Here is a 20,604-nt window from a genome sequence, read left to right on the forward strand (position 1 = left end):
ACAGAGGAGAAGAGGGCCGCCAGATTGGCCGACACATGCAGGAAACCCCCGAACATGGCCGATCCCAATTGGGCCACGTCGGCACGGTGCTCTTCGTGATGACGTGCGTGCTCCTCCTGGAAAGCACGCACGGCATCACGAATCACAGCCGTGCGCATCGCGACCCCAATCAGGACCTTCTCCACACGGCCAGGGGTCCCCTCGTCCGCAGGTGGAGGGGAGTCAGATGACATGGACATCCCCTCTACCTGCGGACGGGCCTGGGACGGGGCATCCCTGCTGGTGCAAGGTGGTGCACCCACAGGTTCAGGGACAGCGACATGCACAGGCCCCTCCACGGTGACCTGTGCTGTCTCCTGCCCCTGCCCCTGGACTGCACCACTTGCACCAGCAGGGATGCCCCCACCAGGCCCCATGTGCGCCTCAGTGGCGGCCTCCTCCTCCTCTGTGGAAACCACCAACCTGGATGGCTCCTCGCCGTCTACCGCCGTAGCAGGCCCCTGTGGGGGCTCACCCACCCCTTCCGCTGCAGCCGTGGGGGCATCCCCGCCACCTTGCTCCACAGCGCCGTCTCCGCCCTCTCCTTCACTAGCCGCTGCGTAGAGGGAGACATAGAACACAAGCATCAGGGTACTGTACAATGGTCCCCTAGACAGGAAGCAATATCAGATGAGTGCCACTGTCAAAGTACACTTCCATCATGTCACACCACAACACATGTGTCAGTCCAGGCAAAACACACACAGTGACAGTCATGGTGCATGCCATGGACATTTCAATGCATGTCCAATGGACTCTCGAATCATACAATGTAATGGGACTCACATGCATCATGGGTCATGCCTATCACATGCACACACTTCACCTCAGTCACATCCATCTGGCCCCGTACACCCCAATCACAGTGCATACAAGGATGACTAGGCTGCATCAGTGAATCTGTACATTGTCACAGACATGTGTCATGCATCCATGGCACTCACAAGTCACAGACACGCAGGTTAGGCACACAGACATGGATACCACATATGTATCTGGCATCAGCACCCATCCCTCGCCCCCACCCATGTCCAGGAACAGAGACTGCCATGCTCTCATGTGTGCAATCTGCACAGGGCTCCCCATGTCGCATTCAAACACATGCAACAACCATGCGGTTCACACATTACAGGTCGCACATGCATTCCCATGATGTCCCTGCACACATACATGCGTACATGGCCTATGTCACACATGCAGGCAAGTATCAGACAACCAGCACACTGCAACATGCCCTGTCTCACACAGCAATGCTTGGCCACTTACCGCTCAACTCCAGACGGGTCTCTCTCTCAAGGACCTGGGCGTGGAGCGCTGGGTGTGCACGTTCCAGGACCCTCAACTGGATGGAACTCATGCGGCCCCAGCCCCCCTCCACGAGGCGCCGGGCCTTCATGAGGGTCCTGGACCTCAAGTCCTCCCAGCGCTTCTTGACCTTCAGGATGGTGCGGGTTGCCACCCCCTCCGCGTTGATGGCAACCACACAGTCGGCCCAGATCCTATCTCGTCCTTCCCTGTTGGCGCGGGACGATCCGAAGAGGGCAGCATACTGCCCCAGGACTTCCTCCACCAGGACACCAACTTCGGTGGCAGTGAAGCTGGTGCCCCTCTGCCCCTCTGGCCGGGGGTTGCCACTGGGGTCAGATGTGGATGTGCCCGACATGGCAACCCCAGGGGCAGGAGTGGGTGGGCAACTGGGTCCTGGGGCTGGGCTGTGGAGCGATGTTATTCGAGTCGGGAGTCTTCTGTACCAGCAGGGGTGGACACAGCAACTGGACCCCTGCAGATGGCTGATGTGCAGGCACCAAATGGCAGGGCACGGTGGCAGAAGGCAGGCAGGCAGGCAGGCAGCAGCAGATGGCACGTGGGAGGCTGCTCGGGGCACTGGGGGGCAGTGATTCAGCCATCTGGGCAGGAGCGTGGTCTTCCGTGTGTTTTCGCGTGGCCAGCTTGATACGGAGTGATTTGGCACGTGAAAAATCTGCACGTCAGCGTGTAATTCGAGGAAAGGCCCTTACAGCGTAAGCGCGTCTGTGACGTTTTGCACACGGGCGTTGCCCTGGCAGGGCTTGGAGATCCCGCGTGCCTTTATGTTCTGTACGTGCTTTTCGTGCGGTGCGTGTGTTTTCCATCCGTTGGGGTTCACACGCTATTACTTCACAGCGGGTGTTGGCTACGCGTTCTACTACACGCAAGGCAGACGGTGAGTGGTACCCCGCTCCCCCAGGCCCGATCGCGTGAGAAACTTCACGCGAACCCCTGAAATACACGTACCCTGCTGAAATCGCGTGTAATACTTCCCGCGAACCCCTGAAATACACGCGCCCAGGCTATTCGCGTGTAAAACTTCCCGCGCACCCCTGAAATACACGCGCCCAGGCTATTCGCGTGTAAAACTTCCCACGCACCCCTGAAATACACGCGCCCAGGCTATTCGCATGTAAAACTTCACGCGAACCCCTGAAATACACGTAGCCCGCTCCCCCAGGCCCGATCGCGTGAGAAACTTCACGCGAACCCCTGAAATACACGTAGCCCGCTCCCCCAGGCCCGATCACGTGAGAACGCGAACCCCTGAAATACACGTACCCCGCTGAATCGCGTGTGTAACTTCCCGCGCAACCCCGAAATACACGTGCCCCGCTCGCACAGGCACTATTGCTGTATGTTGCCACTTTTGTAATGCGCAGGGACGCTACCGCCTGCCTTCGTGTGGCGGACGTGTATCGGCTTGGGCGTGTCTTTCGCTGTGCGTGGCTTTGCCCTATTCGGTTCCATGAATACGTGTGGTTCGGGTGCGTGTGGGCGTTCCCTCTGCTTCCCTGCAGTACATCCCCAGTTACGCCCTTGTTTTCGCAAGTTGTTCCCCATTCCGCGCGTTACGCCCCGTTTTCCGCCCACTTTCTAGTGTATGCGCAGAGGTTGTGCGCTTTCACTGTGCGCCTCGCGCACGCCTTTCGGGATGTTGCAGTGACGTGTGCGCCATGCACGGGTTTGGCGCACATCCCGAGGAAGACACGCGCAGGGACTTCCATGAATCGCACGCGTGCGCGTGCGCCTCTTTTTTTCCGCTTGCGCCTGCTTGCGCCTGCTTGCGCCTGCTTGCGCGTAGATTTTCGGCGCACGTTTGTTCCATGAATCGGCCCCATTATGTTCTTCAACTTACATTTTTATAATTTATACAATGAACATTCTGGTACGTTGCAATTTGAGTCTCATTGAATGGTTTTCTCAAAGACGGGATCAGTCCCTTTAATATGCCAAAATTGAAATCTTTTATTCTAGATTAAATGCTCTCCAAAAATGTTTTATATATGCTAGCACAATAGCATGGGTCTGGTGTTTTGCCAATGTGGCTTTTTCAAGTCTGGTAACCAATATAGCAATGGAAGTTTACAAAAATAATTTGGCAAAATACGTTTTAGCAAGGTGTCGAAAATATTGTCATCAAATAGGTTAAATATCATATTCGTTTGAAAATAGAGAAAAAATAAGAGAGAAAGAAGAAGAGACAAAATGAACGATTGTTAGGTGTATTTAATACTACTGATACATATAACCAATTGTATTAAATGTAGGTATTTTCTTACCTATTTAATTTATATGGATGCTGGAATCAAATTAATTTCCGTGTCTAATGTCACAGATAAGAATGTGTGTGTTTTATGAAGAGGCAACAACATTTCATTGATATTCATTCATATCCATATTCAAAATAGTTATTGTAATCAGTAGATACATTTTTTTGAGTCGATCAAATGAAAATGGGGCTCATTACGAGTCCAGCAGGAACCGTGACAGTACGCTGCTGGACCTGTAATGATTTATCGACATCTGACTTGCTGGTAACACCGGGGGATTCAACCCCGGCGTTCCGGGACGTCAGGTTCCGGTAAATTGTTAGTCTCCATTCCCATAGAGTCCTTTAAGACTCTATGGGAGTGGGGGCCACGGAAGCACCAGCATAGTTAATAATGGTGCCAGTGCTTCCGTGAAAACATTGCCGTTCCGCCTAGCAGGTCTGACCTGCCGGGCGGCACGGCACCCGCCCGCAGATTTGTAATATGCTGGTCCGGAAACAAATGTGCTTACCTGCACCGTTGATTCCGGACTGACAGGTCCTGAATGAGCCCCAATGTCTTACATAATTGAACTTCTTTGAGAATTCCTTACATTATATTGTTTAGGTCACAGTAATACGTTTTAGTAAATGAAGGGTGGTCCCTTAAGAATTATTTATGTGGATTAGCTTATAATTGAGCCAAATCTGAATGATGAGATATTAGACTTTTCCATTGTAGTACTTTTAGCCCCAGGTAGAGATTGGGCTTCATTATGATACCGGCGGTAGCCATGCCGGTAAAACAGGCTCGGCTGCTGCTGGTATCATTTTTTTCCCAACGCCCAGGAATGGGCAATTACCAGGTCATTACGGCCCTGCGGACCCAGTAATTGTCTATTCTTGGGCGCCGGAAAAAAATGCTCCCCATTCCCATTTGAGCCCCAATGGGAATGGGTAGGCTGGATGCACTGGCACCATTCAGAATGGTGCCGGTGTATCCGGCATGGTCCGTTCGCTGGTGCCTGTCCGCCTGCCAAGTCAAACCTAGTGGGCGAAAAGACACCTGCGAGCAGAACTCGTAGTTTGTCGGTACGGTAACAACAGTACCAGCAAGCTTACCGGTACCATTGTTACTGTATCAGCAAACTTACAGTCTGTTAGTAAAATATTTTAACATTTTAGTCTCAACACAGGGGCAAGTTGCAGACTTCTTTGTGGAACTCATATCAATATTCAGTGGGTCGGCTTCCATGTGTTCATGTACAGAGGACGCTCTATCACATAAGGATTAATGACAATCCTGATTGGAGAAAATATCCTCCAATAATGATATAGAAACAGTTACAGGGGGGCTAGCTATCTTGACCAATGTCTGGGAATCAGTTCTATCTATAGTTTTACTTCTTAAGTTATAGCTGGAAAGCACAAGGCAAGAGGCACTTGTATGAAATGGCATAACTTAGTAAAACACTAAATAAAAGTCAAAAACTTCGAAAGTACGGTATAAACAAACCCGCTCACCCTGAGTGCGGATCCAAGAAGATAAATATACTCCAGGCTGGTAAGTGGGGGGAGATAACCTTTTTCAGATCATCAGTCAAAATCTAACCAGTACACTGTGAAGTAGAACTCAGCAGTCATTGATGCAAGAAAGTCTTCTTTGCCCCCTGACCACTGCGCGAACTGCAATAACTGCTGACACTTTGCGTGTCGCTTCAGGTCTGATTAACACTGTGGTGTCTTTTCGAGAAGGGCTTCTGGTTCCACTGGATCACATGATTAACCACATCTCTCCTCTGAAAGTAAATGAGGGTCAATCTTCACCTCGCACAAGTGAGAGCACTGCAGCAAGTGCTGACACTTTGCATTCAACTTTGAAGATTGTGGCACCCTTTAAAGATGAGCTTCTGGGACCTTTGAATCACATGGTCTCCGAATCTCCTTCAGTGAGAAAACAAGGGGCAAACTTCACCTGGCACACATGCATGAGAGCACTGCAACAGACTTTGACGCTTTGTGTGTCACTTGATGTAATGTCAATCGTTTTTTAATACTGTGTCAAATCATCATCATAGTAGTCTCTGAGTGCCTAGGCTTGGTATGGTATGGTAATGAGACTTATAGAGTGCAAACACACACATTGTAGAGGCATCCCAGCACTGTAAAAGGTTCCATATAGCAGAACCACACCAACAACCACCTAGAATTACTAGGGGAACAGGAAGGTCTTCACACCTCATCTGAATTCTTGATGGTTGCTAATCATGTTCAAGAACACAGGGAGGCCATTCCACTGTTTGGTTGCTGTTAGAATGATTTTCTAGACTCTGGCCTGAGAGACAGAGTTTAGGAGGCTGCCCAAGTTATAGTGAACAGGGAGAAACTTCTGGGAGTTTAGCCAAACCAATCACGGTAGCACGGAGAGTGGCAAAGGCCAAATCCCAGGCGAGGACATTGGGGTCAGGTGTCCACAATGAGTCGACCCAATGAAGCAATCAAGGATTGTACTTAGATAATAAGTTAGAAAAATATTATATTTATTATGGGCACAAAAACACACTAGGAAAATGACTTAGAACAGGTAATAATATCACACAATGCTAAATAAGGTATCAGCCATAATTATCGAAATAAAAATTCCAAATGTGCTTTTACTGTGCATTCGGCAGTTAGGAAAATGACGAATTCCATTATACCAAACAAGCGGAGCGGGGATTGAGGGGTTCCCCCGCTCCACTTAAACAGTATAATGGGATCGCGGGTTGCAGGGGCATCCTGGCTTCCATTACATGGATTGCGGGGGGTAATGAAATTTAACCCAAAACTAAAAAAATAGGATGCAGCAGCGGAATTTCCTACTCACTTTAGGGATAGGGAACTGACGTGGCGAAGGAGAAGCAGGAAAGTCAAGGTACGGTGAAGAAGTAAAGTGAGGTATGTAGAAAGAAGGTAAGTATTTATGAGTAAAGAGGTAGCTGGTATGGGGGATGAGGGAATGAGTGATCACTGCATGCCACGATTTTCATATTTGGCATTTTCGTATCTGAAATTTCGGGGCACGCAGTGATCACATAGATATATACATAATATCAAACAAATATATACTCACAGTCAGGTCTGAACAATCAATTCACCTCTCACAATACCTGAAAGGGAAGGTAAGCGATTAGTTATAGCACTGCCAGTGCACAGGAATTAAAACCCTATCTTATAAAGTCTAACCCTAAGTTGATTGTGGCCTTGTGCTCAAAGTCCATAAAGTTTCCAAAGAGTGTTAGGAGTTGGGAAAAATAGAGGGGATGGTTCTTGAGGATGTGAAGATGGGTCAAAAAGATTGTCCAAGGAGCTGTTACAAGGTAGTAAAATGCTTTTCTAGCTTTGGAGGCCTTTCACAAGTCTTACTGAAGCCAATAGCTTGTAAAAGAAATCGCAGGGTGGAGATAGGGGTACCGGTAAGTATCGTTATAACTTACCACCCGTACTCTGATTCTTCCTCAGACTTGGCAGGTCGTTAGAGGATCGCCAGAGGTCGGGTTGTCCGCCATTTGTTCTGGTTGAAGAAGCCCAGGAGCTGTGTGCGCAAGAAGAGTGCTGGTCGGGTACAAGAGCTGCGTGCAACCTCTTCTCGTCGAACAAAGCAGAAGGCATAAGTACAGGACTCTTCAGGATCCTCAACTAGATGCAGAAAATCCAGTTACAGAGATTGCCACCAATGCACGGTGACAGCAGGCATCACAGATGTGGCTGAAGCCTGCTTTCTACCTCGGGACTCGTCAATGCTGGGATGCTGACATCTTGCAGGACAGCTACTTACAGGACAAGCTGAAGACCCCTGAAGTTCCAAGTCAAAATGAGGAATCGCAACACTTGTACTGCAGTAGCACAAACCGTAGTTGGTCAGCAGACCAGGGACACGTTCGAAGACTCCAATTCGCAGGACACAAAGAAGACATCGAGACTGGCTGTTCCCTGGGTCAAAGCACCAATGAGGGTCTTCTGAGATCAGTAGTCAGACAGCGCTCCACTGGGACTGCAGCAAGGATTGGTCACCAGGCCTCTTCTTGGATCGTCCTCAGGTCTGCACAGCTACACAAGATGCTTGTATGCTCTTCAGATTTGCTGGAATGGTTGCAGGACACCTCTTCTTATCCCAAAATTCAGGTGAATGATCCGACTCTGCCCTCCAATGGAAAGATCTGCCCAGACATGCACAGTGGGTCTGACTAATGGTTCCTAGTATTTCGAATGACATTTTTTCGAATTTTGAATGGCATAATGTCGAAAACATTGCACCCAATTTCGAATGCCTTTTTTTTGTTACTTTTTTACTTTTTTGTTTGCAATGGGGGGGGTTCCCCCCAAACACCCCTCTTTTTAACCCTTTTTTTTACTCGCAAAACAAAAAAAACATGTAAATTAAAAAAGAATACATTCGGAAAAAAAAAATTCGGTAAAATGTTTTCGACATATTTGTCATTCGAAAAAATGTTTTTGACATATTAACTGGATACCCTGACTAATATGTGCACACTAGACATACATACTGGCACCAGTATGTGGATTGGGACCAGACAGTCCCAACCCACATCCTGGGACCCATCACACGTGGTAGGTACTAGCCCGTGAAAAGCAAGCATTTCGAGTAATCCATAGATTTGTCCTTTAATTGGCGGGGTTTTTTTTGTCCATTAGCCAAGGGTATCCAGACCTTAGTTTGCCAAAGAAGAGAATGGGAAAGGGAGGATAGGTACCACAGAAAAAGGGAGGGAAGAGAAAAAGTGGGGGAGATGTTTGCTGATAGCATGAGTACATGTCAATCTTGTATGGTGGACCGTAGCATTTAGGATGTATTGAACATGGTTTTATTCTAATGTGTATGGGATTAGTTGGAATGTGTTACAAGAAAGATTTGGAGAATAGTTGAATTCATGTATTATGTAACATTTTGATGCAAATTAGAAAACCAAAATAACTTATATGGGTGTTTTCAGTCACATTCATGATTTCTTGTTCACGCACACACATTTGACAAAAAAAGGGTAATCGTGACTTTCGCTAAAGAAAAAATGACTTGTGTGTCATTTTAACCCAGGTAATGGAGCAGCGCTCCATATTGGACAGGTGCACGTTCAGATGTGGATGGAGACTGCAGCAAGAATATAGGAGGTTTCTGGGTGGGAACACCTGCCTTAGAAACACAACAAAAGGAGACTAGAGGACTGCGGAAATACAGAGTAGTTACACAGAGGGTAGCCAGTGTCACCAGGGAAAACGAATCTCAGCTGAAAGTGGCGGGAGATTAGAGGACCAGGGTGAGAGGAAGACACGATGGACAGTTGACAAATGCAGACAGGGCCTCATTACAAGTCTGGAGGTCCGGAAATAAGGGTGCCAGTAGTTGTAACGCTCACCTGATTCTTGCAGAGGCGCCGGTCTTGACTGGGCGACTACCGTATCTTCAAAGGTGATGTGTAGCACCCGGTTGGCTCTTTGGGCTGGGCCTCTGTGCACTGTATGCCTGACTTCAAGAGTAAGATGTCTGCAGACAGAAAATATGGGATTAATGAACTGGGGTGATTGGGGTGTCCCTATCTCTTCCCTTTTTGCTCTCCTGTAGACCCCCAAAGGTTAACGCTCTCACCTTAGGTAAGTGAATGCCGAGCTCTCCATCTGCCTCGGGGCAGGGTGCTGTAACCAGTTTCTTCACTGGATCGGTAGCGCAGGCCTCTTGACTTCAGAGGACTGCTGTCCGTCGTTTACTGCACGAACGGTAAGTTTCGAGTAATTCTATTGTCTTTAAAGTCTTTAGCAATGATGTCTCTTGTTTTGCAGGTTCCGGCGATGGCGGATGACGGGCTGAAGTGAGTTGAAGATGGAGTCCGTATGATGAATAGAAGCGCCTGGAAGCACGTAAGTAAGCGCTTGTTGCCTGCTTCACGATGCGCTCTAACTGTCTTTTATTTTGCAGGTACGAGTTCGGAGCGGCTGCAGGGTGCCGGAATACCCACTGGGGTTGATGTGGAAAGGAGTAATGGCACGTGAGTATCAAAGTTCCCCAATGTCTTTAAACGCACCTTGTTTTGTCTTTCAGATGCAGGATGCAGCGCCGAAGGCCTCCGGAGCGTGCGAAGAGTCGGTAAGCTTTTGTCTTTCAGATGCCGGAATGCAGTGTGAAGACCTCCGGAACGCACGAAGAGTAGGTAAGCCTTTGTCTTTCAGATGCCGGAATGCTAACCTGTTCTTTCTTGTCTTTATAGGTGTTGCTGAAGACTGGATTCAGGATGGTAAGCCTTTTTCCTTAGGCCCAGGATCCGATGCAGAAGACACGATGAGCGTTCTGCTGCAGAGGATGCAGAATAACGCAAAGCAAGATTCATCCACCGGGTGTGGTTTAAATAGCCTCCTGTAGTGCTTAGGTGTCTCCTTCCACAGCCACGCCTAGGTAAGAAAAGAGTTCCTGCTTTCCAGAAGAGTTCCAGTGTTCTGAATCTAGGGAGTGGCTCCTGCCCCACCCAACAGGAAAAGTAGTTCCAAACAGAAGAGGATCAGAGGTTCAGCTGGCAGGCAAGTAAGCAGCATGGTCTGCTGCAGGTAAGTCCACCCAAGCATTATGAGCCCGGCGCTTCCAGCGCTGGGACTGGGCACATTTATGAGCCTGGTGCCACTGGCGCCAGGACTGGGTCCAAAAGGTCCCAATTGGGACTGGTTGGCCCTCGGAATCTGGGTTATGGATCTGCTTCCAAGGGAGTTGGGAAAACCCTGACCTTTTGGAAGCAGAGATCATGACAGTACCCCCCCCCTCCAGGCCCCTCCCAAACCGGGCTTCTCCGGGGGTTTTGGCTTGTCAGGAAATGTTCGGTGAAATCTTTTGATTAGGCGAGGAGCATGGACATATTCAGCAGGTTCCCAGGATCTCTCTTGGGGGTCGTAGCCTTTCCAGTCAATTAGGTAAAATAGTTTAGATTTGGAGATCTTGGAGTCCAGAATGCTTTTGACTTCAAACTCGAGTTCTCCATCAACTAGGATGGGTTTTGGAGATTTAGTTAGTCTAGTTTGAGGTTGCACGGGTTTTAATAGAGAGACGCGGAAGACCGGATGTATCTTCATGTGAGGGGGCAAGTCCAACTTGACCGCTACTGGGTTTACTATGGTAGTGATGGAGTAGGGACCAAGGTATCTTGGGTTGAATGTGCGTGGCCCTTTTAGAGGTAGATATTTGGTGGATAACCAGACTTGGTCCCCTACTTGATATTGAGGGGCTTCCTTCCGATGTTGATCTGCTCCTTTCTTGTATTGTTCTTTAGCCCTTTGAAGGTGAGAAACAGCTTCCTTAAAGGCTTGGGTGATTGTAGAATGCAGGTAGTCTACTGCTGGTGTTTCAAGATCTTGGAGGGGATCCAACTCCGAGGTTCGAGGGTGACTGCCGTACAAAAGAAAAAATGGTGTTTTCCCAGTTCCCGAATGGACAGAGTTATTGTAGGCATATTCGGCTATCCAAAGGATGTCTTTCCAAGTTTTTTCAGTTTGTTGCAGCATGCAGCGTAAATACTGTTCCAGAGTTTGATTGGTCCTCTCGGTTTGTCCGTCGGTCTGAGGGTGGTGACTGGTCGATAGTCTCACATCAATTTGAGCCGACCGACAGCAACTTTGCCAAAAATGAGAAATAAATTGACTACCTCGATCCGAAATTAGAACCGAAGGAAAAGCGTGTAGTCGGACGATGTTTTCGAGAAATTCTCGGGCCAGAGTTGCTGCTGTTGGCAAGCCTTTGAGCGGAATGAAATGCGCCATCTTGGAGAATAAGTCCATGATTACTAGAATCGTATTGTATCCGGAGCATGGAGGTAGATCGGTGATGAAGTCCATAGTAAGCGTATGCCAAGGGCGAGGTGGGATGTCAATAGGGCGTAAGAGGCCTGCTGGTCTTTCCTTTTGACTCTTGTTTTGGGCGCATACTCCACAAGACATTATAAAGTCTCTGATATCTTCTTTCCAAGACGGCCACCAGAAGTAGCGCTTGATCTTTTCTGACTGAGGTCTTGGCCATACCGGGATGACCTTCCATTAAAGAATCGTGATAACAGGAGATTACTTTTTTCTGTAAATCTGTGCTGGGTAGGTATAATCGTTCTTGGAAATACAATAAGTTGTCCTTTACTGCAAAGTCCTTTCCCTGCAGATGCCAATTCTGTATGTCTGCTGGAGTTACAAGTTGCCTGGCTTTATCCTTAACTTCCTCTATGGATTCCGTGGCGATTACACCCAGAATTCTTTGTTCGGGAATGATTGGTACAGGTTTAGGGTTGATCAAGTGTTCTTCCACTCCCATCCGAGAAAGGGCATCAGCTTTACCGTTCTTTGTACCAGGTCGATAGGTAATTATGAAGTCAAATTTGGCAAAGAATAATGCCCAACGGAGTTGTCTAGAGGATTGGGCTTTTGCGGTTTTCAAATATTGCAGGTTTCGGTGATCCGTAATCACAGTAACGGTGTGTCGGGCCCCCAACAGGTAATGCCGCCAAGCCTTAAAGGCAGACTTGATAGCCAGAAGTTCCTTGTCAGTAATCATGTAATTGATTTCAGGAGGCGAGAATTTGCGGGACCAAAATGCCACGGGATGCAACTGATTGGTTACCGGGTCCTTTTGTGATAGAACTGCCCCCATGGCAATGCTTGAAGCATCAGTTTCCACAATGTAGGGGAGTTCGGGGCGAGGGTGTTTTAAGATTGGTGCAGAGATAAATTTAGTCTTCAAATCCTGGAAAGCTTGTTCCGCCTCGGTAGACCATTCAAAACGTTTGTTTTTCTTTAACAAGGCAGTGATGGGCTGGACTATTCGAGAGAATTCGGGGATAAATCTGCGGTAAAAGTTAGCAAAGCCTAACATGCTTTGCACACCTTTTACGGAGGATGGTGATGCCCATTTGAGAACTGCATCGACCTTCTTTGAATCCATACGTACTCCGCCAGGTGATAATATGAATCCCAAGAATTCAACTTCAGTCACGTTGAAAACACATTTTTCCAACTTAGCGAAAAGTTTGTGTTGACTCAATCTTTCGAGGACCATTTTCACGTGTTTCCGATGTTCAGATTCCGATGAAGAATAAACGAGGATGTCGTCAATGTAAACAACAACACACACATCTATGAGCTCTCTGAGGACATCGTTCATAAAATATTGAAAGGCGGCCGGGGCATTGCAAAGTCCGAAGGGCATGACCTGATATTCAAATAGCCCATACTTGGTGCGGAAGGCAGTCTTCCATTCATCGCCCTCTTTTACTCGTACCAAGTGGTAAGCTCCTCTAAGATCCAGCTTTGTATATATGCATGCTTTTCTGACTTGGTCCAGGAGTTCAGGGATCAAAGGTAACGGATATCTATCCTTAACGGTGATCTGGTTCAGGGAGCGATAATCGATACAAGTTCTAAGGTCTCCTTCCTTTTTTGGAACGAAGAACAAAGCTGAAGAAGCAGGGGACTTGGAAGGACGAATAAACCCATTCGCCAGGTATTGATCCAGGTATTGTCGAAGGTGAAGGTTCTCAGGCTCGGTGAGGGCATAAATTCTACTACAAGGAGGAGTAGATCCAGGTATCAGGTCTATCTGGCAGTCATAAGACCTATGAGGAGGTAGAGTGTTAGCCTGATCCTTCCGGAAAACATCTTGGTATTCAAGGTATTCGGGAGGTAACTGGGGAGTCTCTGAAGAAATTGCTGCCAGTGCAACACCAGGTGGAGGGTGACAAGTAGAGACACATTCTGGAAACTGGACCGTTCTTGCTCGCCAATCGATCAGAGGATTGTGTTTCTCTAACCAAGGTATTCCTAGAATAATCTGAAACTGAGGGGCCTTGATCACATCGAACACAATCTTCTCATGGTGTCCATCTTGACTTACTAGCGTCACCTCTTGAGTGGTAAGCGTTACTGGCCCGGAGGCTATCTCCGTATCATCCACTCATCCACTGTAGTAATGACGTCCTTTACAGCCTTGGGACAAAGAGTTAGATTCATCCTCAAAACCATTTCATGATCCACATAATTGCCGATGGCACCGCTGTCGACGTAAGCTTCAATTGCATGTAATCGATCCGGATTATCAGGGCTAATGAGGACCATAGGTATCACGAAATGCGAGGTCACGGAAGTGGTTTTCACGCTCGGCAAGAGGACCTCTATTCTTGTCGGGCGAGGTCGTTTCCCTGCTCAGGGTTTGTAACTTTGGTAACTGCAGCTCCTACTGCCTTCTTGGCAGGTTTCACCGGACAGTCTCGAAGAAAGTGCCCTGAGTTTCCACAATATAGGCATAATTGCAACTGTTTTCTCCTTTCCCGCTCCTTTTGTGTTAGAGGACCTTTCAGACCCCCAATTTGCATGGGTTCCCCGGAGTCTACTCCTTTGGAAGGAGTTGGCGGTTTGGAAAATACTCGAGCATCAAACTTGGAACGGTCGGCCTTCCTGTTCTGCAGTCTATGATCTATTTGAACGACCAAGTCTATATAATCCGAACAGTCTTGTGGGGGATTCACTACTTGGGATAAAACGTCTTTGAGCTCTCCACGTAGACCTCTGTAAAACAGCGTAATCCTTTTGTCCTCAGGCCATTGAGTTTCCCCTATTAGTCTATTGAAAGATGCAATATAAGCCAAAAGGTCTTGATTACCCTGTCACAACGAAAGAAGCTCATTGTCCAAGGCCTGCCCCTGTGAATGTCTTGCGAACAGTTTTTCCATACTAATCTGAAAGGCTTGAAAATCATGGAGAACCGGATCATCTTGATTAACTAGAGGGATCGACCAGTCTGCCGCATTGCCACTAAGGTACGAAAGTACAAAAGCTACTTTAGCTTGATCAGTTGGAAAGGCTGCTGGCCGGCATAAGAAGTGCAACCGGCACTGATTGATAAATACTGCAAACCTCTTTGGGTCACCAGAAAACCGTTCGGGCGGAGCCAGAGGTACATTCCCAGGTAGGTTGATCTGCACTGGATTCATAGAGGATGTTGAAGATTTGCCCCTGATGCGGGTAACGGGGTTTGTCCGGCTTGTGACTGTAGCAATTGTCTAGCAAGACCGTCTGTTCTCTCCTTGGAAATAATTAGTTCCCTTCTTAGAGCATTTGTTTCCTGACGAGCTGCATGCACTTCTGCCCTTAGTTCCCCAAGTAACCGGGCTAGGTGGTCAGTATCCGAGGTTTCCATAGCACCTGGGCGAGAGTTTTGCGGTAGGCTTTGCGTTCTGTAACGCTCACCTGATTCTCGCAGAGGCGCCGGTCTTGACTGGGCGACTACCGTATCTTCAAAGGTGATGTGTAGCACCCGGTTGGCTCTTTGGGCTGGGCCTCTGTGCACTGTATGCCTGACTTCAAGAGTAAGATGTCTGCAGACAGAAAATATGGGATTAATGAACTGGGGTTATTGGGGTGTCCCTATCTCTTCCCTTTTTGCTCTCCTGTAGACCCCCAAAGGTTAACGCTCTCACCTTAGGTAAGTGAATGCCGAGCTCTCCATCTGCCTCGGGGCAGGGTGCTGTAACCAGTTTCTTCACTGGATCGGTAGCGCAGGCCTCTTGACTTCAGAGGACTGCTGTCCGTCGTTTACTGCACGGACGGTAAGTTTCGAGTAATTCTATTGTCTTTAAAGTCTTTAGCAATGATGTCTCTTGTTTTGCAGGTTCCGGCGATGGCGGATGACGGGCTGAAGTGAGTTGAAGATGGAGTCCGTATGATGAATAGAAGCGCCTGGAAGCACGTAAGTAAGCGCTTGTTGCCTGCTTCACGATGCGCTCTAACTGTCTTTTATTTTGCAGGTACGAGTTCGGAGCGGCTGCAGGGTGCCGGAATACCCACTGGGGTTGATGTGGAAAGGAGTAATGGCACGTGAGCATCAAAGTTCCCCAATGTCTTTAAACGCACCTTGTTTTGTCTTTCAGATGCAGGATGCAGCGCCGAAGGCCTCCGGAGCGTGCGAAGAGTTGGTAAGCTTTTGTCTTTCAGATGCCGGAATGCAGTGTGAAGACCTCCGGAACGCACGAAGAGTAGGTAAGCCTTTGTCTTTCAGATGCGGGAATGCTAACCTGTTCTTTCTTGTCTTTATAGGTGTTGCTGAAGACTGGATTCAGGATGGTAAGCCTTTTTCCTTAGGCCCAGGATCCGATGCAGAAGACACGATGAGCGTTCTGCTGCAGAGGATGCAGAATAACGCAAAGCAAGATTCATCCACCGGGTGTGGTTTAAATAGCCTCCTGTAGTGCTTAGGTGTCTCCTTCCACAGCCACGCCTAGGTAAGAAAAGAGTTCCTGCTTTCCAGAAGAGTTCCAGTGTTCTGAATCTAGGGAGTGGCTCCTGCCCCACCCAACAGGAAAAGTAGTTCCAAACAGAAGAGGATCAGACGCTAAGCTGGCAGGCAAGTAAGCAGCATGGTCTGCTGCAGGTAAGTCCACCCAAGCAGTATGAGCCCGGCGCTTCCAGCGCTGGGACTGGGCACATTTATGAGCTTGGTGCCACTGGCGCCAGGACTGGGTCCAAAAGGTCCCAATTGGGACTGGTTGGCCCTCGGAACCTGGGTTATGGATCTGCTTCCAAGGGAGTTGGGAAAACCCTGACCTTTTGGAAGCAGAGATCATGACAGTAGTATTGTACTGGCACCCTTTCCGGACCGCCAGACTACGAATATGCCTGTAGGGGGTGGTCCTCCCAGCAGGATTGACCTCCCGGGAGCACCAGCCTCTGCAGGCATGGTTTCCATGGAAGCACGGCACTGTTAGCAATGGTGCTGGTGCTTCTGTGTCCCCATTTCCATGGAGTCCTATACAACTCCACGGGAACGGGGTCTTACAGTTCTTGTAATATCCCGGTGGCACCAGGATATTAGGAGGCGGAACCAGTGTTACGAGGTCAGCAGCAACCCGTCGGTAGCACCAGCGGGTTACTGCCGACCTCGTAATTAGGCCCAGAGTTTCACCAAGTAAGGTTTTGTAATAATTAAGAACGTAGAAGATTAGTTATGATCCGATTACTTACTAGTAACCTTCATTTCTTCCAGTCGTACTCTTCCTCATCACAGTACTTATTTGTGAGGTACCACGCTGCATGATGGGAACCTTATTTCCAAATTGTTAAGCCCAGCCCATTTCCTCACTATCTCACAAACCCCAGTTACTGTTCAACATCAAATCATGGTTCCTTCCTTTCTATGCCCGGAGAAAGAGATGGTCATAAGTACTTTGTCAAGGAAGAGTAGCACTAGCAGTATTGAGTATTTGCACAAGTAAGCTGATCATTACCTCTGTATCTGATATCCAATACCTGATACCTCTGATATCTGATATCTGCTACCTCTGTGTCTGTACAAGGCATGAAATAAGCAGTGCCACATAGCGATTTGCTATTCAATTTTGTAGGTTTGCTAATCAAATTGACACTTGTGTAGCAAAGCTTGCTTTTTAAGTTGCCATGTTCAATCAAAGCACAGCTAGCCTTGCATCCCTCTCTTGCCCTCAGTGCTCTATTCCCTCTTTTTTCTCTGTTCACTTCAAGTGCTACTGGATAGAAAGTTCAGCAGTAATCATCTCCTCCACTCTTAAGTGCCAAAGGCATGTTTGGGAGTGATAGGCAAGCATTGCATTTTTCTTTTTCAAATAATTGCAAACCAGAAGTAAATTGGGATGATAAGTTTCAGTGATTCTTTTATCAAGCTAACTATATCCTGTCTGGCAAAGACCAGTATGTGTTAACTTTATATGTATTTTTTTAAAAGACAGTCGTGCAATTCCAATTGCTTAAAAATGTAAGTTGTTACATAATGCATAATTATGAGGTTGGTAAAAAAGTCTGCAATAAACTAAATGCCCCCAAAAAAATAATGCATAATTATAGAATTGACACTGTAAAACACTGCATTGCATCTAAATCTCGTATTGCATTTTGTTGATGAAGATGCATCATATTGACAAGTGCACACTTTTGAAAATGTACATGATCACACGATCAAATGCTTTTGATGACAAACCTAGTTCGGTAACTTGCTGGTTGCACACTTCTGTGCAGTTGGTGCTCGACGCATGAGCTGATACCTGTAATGCTCACCTGATTCCCACGGAGGCGCAGGTGTGGCTTCGAGTGCTGGTGCTTCTTCAATGGTGAAGCGCAGGACCCTGAAGATGGACAGGAAGGGCCCCTCTACTCTGGCTTCTCTGGCTTGCAGGAATATTCCCCTGTGCGTGAAAAGGGAGTATTACCTACTGACTGAGTTATGCTCAAGCCTCCCACTCTCCTCCAGCCCTCCACGATACCCTTCCACGATTCCCCGTGAAGTCTCACCTTAGGGTCAAGAAGGATGAGCTCTCCATCCTGCTTCTGATGCAGGGGCGCATTGAAACCCAGTTACTTCACTGGATTGAGGATTGATGGGAGTTCAGGTAAGCTTGACTATTCAGGTAAGGCGCTGTAAAAGTTCTGCTGCAAGTTCTAAAATCCAAGCTTAAAAATAATGTTCATTGTCTTGTTGCAGAATGCCGGAGATATGGCGCCGACCCGAAGTGAAACGTGCAGTTCCAGTAAATGACAGGTAAGTTCCGGATGAGCGCTCGGGTAATGTCTTTGCATTCGCTCATTCATTGTCTTTGTCTTTTTTCCCCATAGGGGCCGGGGTCCGGAAAATGCCTGGAAGCGCCAAGACCCGAAATTAAATGGGAATGACCCAACAGGTAAGTCTTAGAAGGAAACTGAGCTTTTCCTATTCCTTTCCTTCTCTCACCTTGTTCTTGTCTTTTTCTCTCTAGGCTCTGGGAAGTGGCTGTGGATCCGGATGATCGCTGCTGAAGATGGAGGAGTCCAGGATAGGTGAGTGAAATGCAGCGCTGCAGCGATCGTAGCGAAATGCTTTTAAAATGATGTCTTCCTTTTCAGGATCGTCGGTGTGATGTCTCCGTGATGCTGATTTAGCAGGTAAGGTCTTTTGTCTCCCTTTGCAGGTGACCCAGGATACTGACAGGTGTGGCTGAGGTCCAGATGCAGGAGCTGACACGGTGAGCGTCCAGCTGCGAGGAGCAGAACAACGTGAAGCATGAGTTGCTGATCGGGTGTGGTTTAAATAGCTTTGGAAGAAGTTCCCAGTGTGTATCCTTCCACCGATCAGGTATGTATCCTTCCCCGACCACACCCGGGTGGAAAGTAGGCCCACAGGTAAAGTAGTTCCATTCAGGCCTCAAGAGGGCCTGGATGTAGCAGCATGGTCTGCATCAGGTAAGTGCACATTAAAACACTTGAACACATGTCTAGCTTTATGAGCCTGGCGCCTAAGGCGCCAGGACAGGGGTCCAACATGAGCCTGACGCCTAAGGCGCCAGGACTGCGTCCAAAGGGCCCCATCTTGGGCCCGCTGGCACTCCCCTGGGGGAAATGATGCCTGCCTCTGGGGTTGCTGGGTCAGACCTGGCTTCTTAGAGGTAGGCATCATGACAATACCACACTCATTGACTTTATATTGTATCAGCCTTTTGCTTTTTACCAGCTACCCTGAAGGCGAGATGACCACACACTACAATATCACACCTAGTTTGCCCAGTTCTCTGCTTGCTGCGCCATCCACTCTGCGTAGTCTCCTACTTTCTTTCCTCTTGCATAATACACAAAACTAACTAGATATTTGCGCAAAGTAGTGATCAATAGTTTCATCCAGTTGCTACCTTTACTGGCCATTTCAATTATGTGAAAACCAACTCTTTTTAGTGGTACATAAATGAGAAACGAAGCAGAAAAGGCTAATGATCAAGTATTTCCTTATTACAATTTGAGAGGAACATGCTTGATACCTGTATCTAGTATAGGTAGGTGTTAGTCTGTTATCTTAGTCAGGCTTAGGAGCTGGACTTTGCTAGGGAGACCAGATTAATGGTGGACTGAATGTCCCAACAGAGGACCAAACCGCTGGTCTACGCCAGGGGGAGGAGCCCCCTAAAAGTTCATGTGGACTTGGGAGCTTGTTGTAAGCTAGGTCCACAGGCGTTTCGGCTCCTGGTTGGTAAGCCTCCTTCTGGGCCTCTGGGATAGTCTCTCTGGATGAAAAAAGAGAGGGGGATTAAAGGGGGAGAGAAAACAGAGAGAGGAGACTAAGACTCTGGGGAGCCTTCAGGAGGAAATGTTAAAAGGAACATAAAAACTACTGCATCTGAGAGAACCTTTGCAGGACAGGGGATACTCATTAGTTAAAAAAACAAGCCATGATTAGTCTGGTTTGTTAGGCAAGAACTGTACAGGTACCGACCTGCAGCGGGACTTGCGGCGCAAGTTGTGGGCAGACGTGCCCTTCAAATTAGGCAGTGGTGTCCTGGTGGAGAACAGAAAGGTCTGTCAATCCTAAAAAGGCAGTTGGCTTGAATAACCATGCAGACCATTGGCCTGCTTGTCGTCGGTCTGGTAGGGAGAGGAAATAGTGCATTTAGCATCTGGTGGTTACATAATTCAAAGTTTGGCTCAAAGTCTTAAGAAATTCAGACCAGCGTTGCCATGCTTGCATACCTTAATGTCTACAAGGGTAGCTGGAGCCCTGGTCCGTTATGATCGAAGAATCAGGGAGAGGGGATCCTCTTGGTGGATCTTGCAGTGCGTGGCACATCGGGCCGTTGTCGCCGCTGGAATGCGTTGCCTTCGTGCTGGTGCTGGGAAAAGGGAAAAGGGAGGAAGCGCACAAGAGTGTGAGGCGCATTGGGTTCAAAGGAAGCAGACTGAGCAAAGAAAAGCGAGGGGCTGCCATTAGGGTGGGCAGACCGGGGGGCGTGGCCAGCGCGCATGCCGTAAAGACAGACCTCCACGGAGCTCCGTCCGCGATCCTGAAACTATCGCACAACTTACGCTGAAACCGGGTCTGCGAGACTTACTAAGGCCAGAATAGTGTGGGGGAACCGATCGCCAGCACCCGACAACAACTTTGGGTGGAATCGGAGACCGAACGGCGGAGAACGGGAAGTCCGAACTCGAGCCCCCCTGGGATTCCAAGA

This window comes from Ambystoma mexicanum, chromosome 2q (assembly GCF_040938575.1).
Source record: "Ambystoma mexicanum isolate Mex_15411 chromosome 2q, UKY_AmexF1_1, whole genome shotgun sequence".
NCBI classification, from domain to species: domain Eukaryota; kingdom Metazoa; phylum Chordata; class Amphibia; order Caudata; family Ambystomatidae; genus Ambystoma; species Ambystoma mexicanum.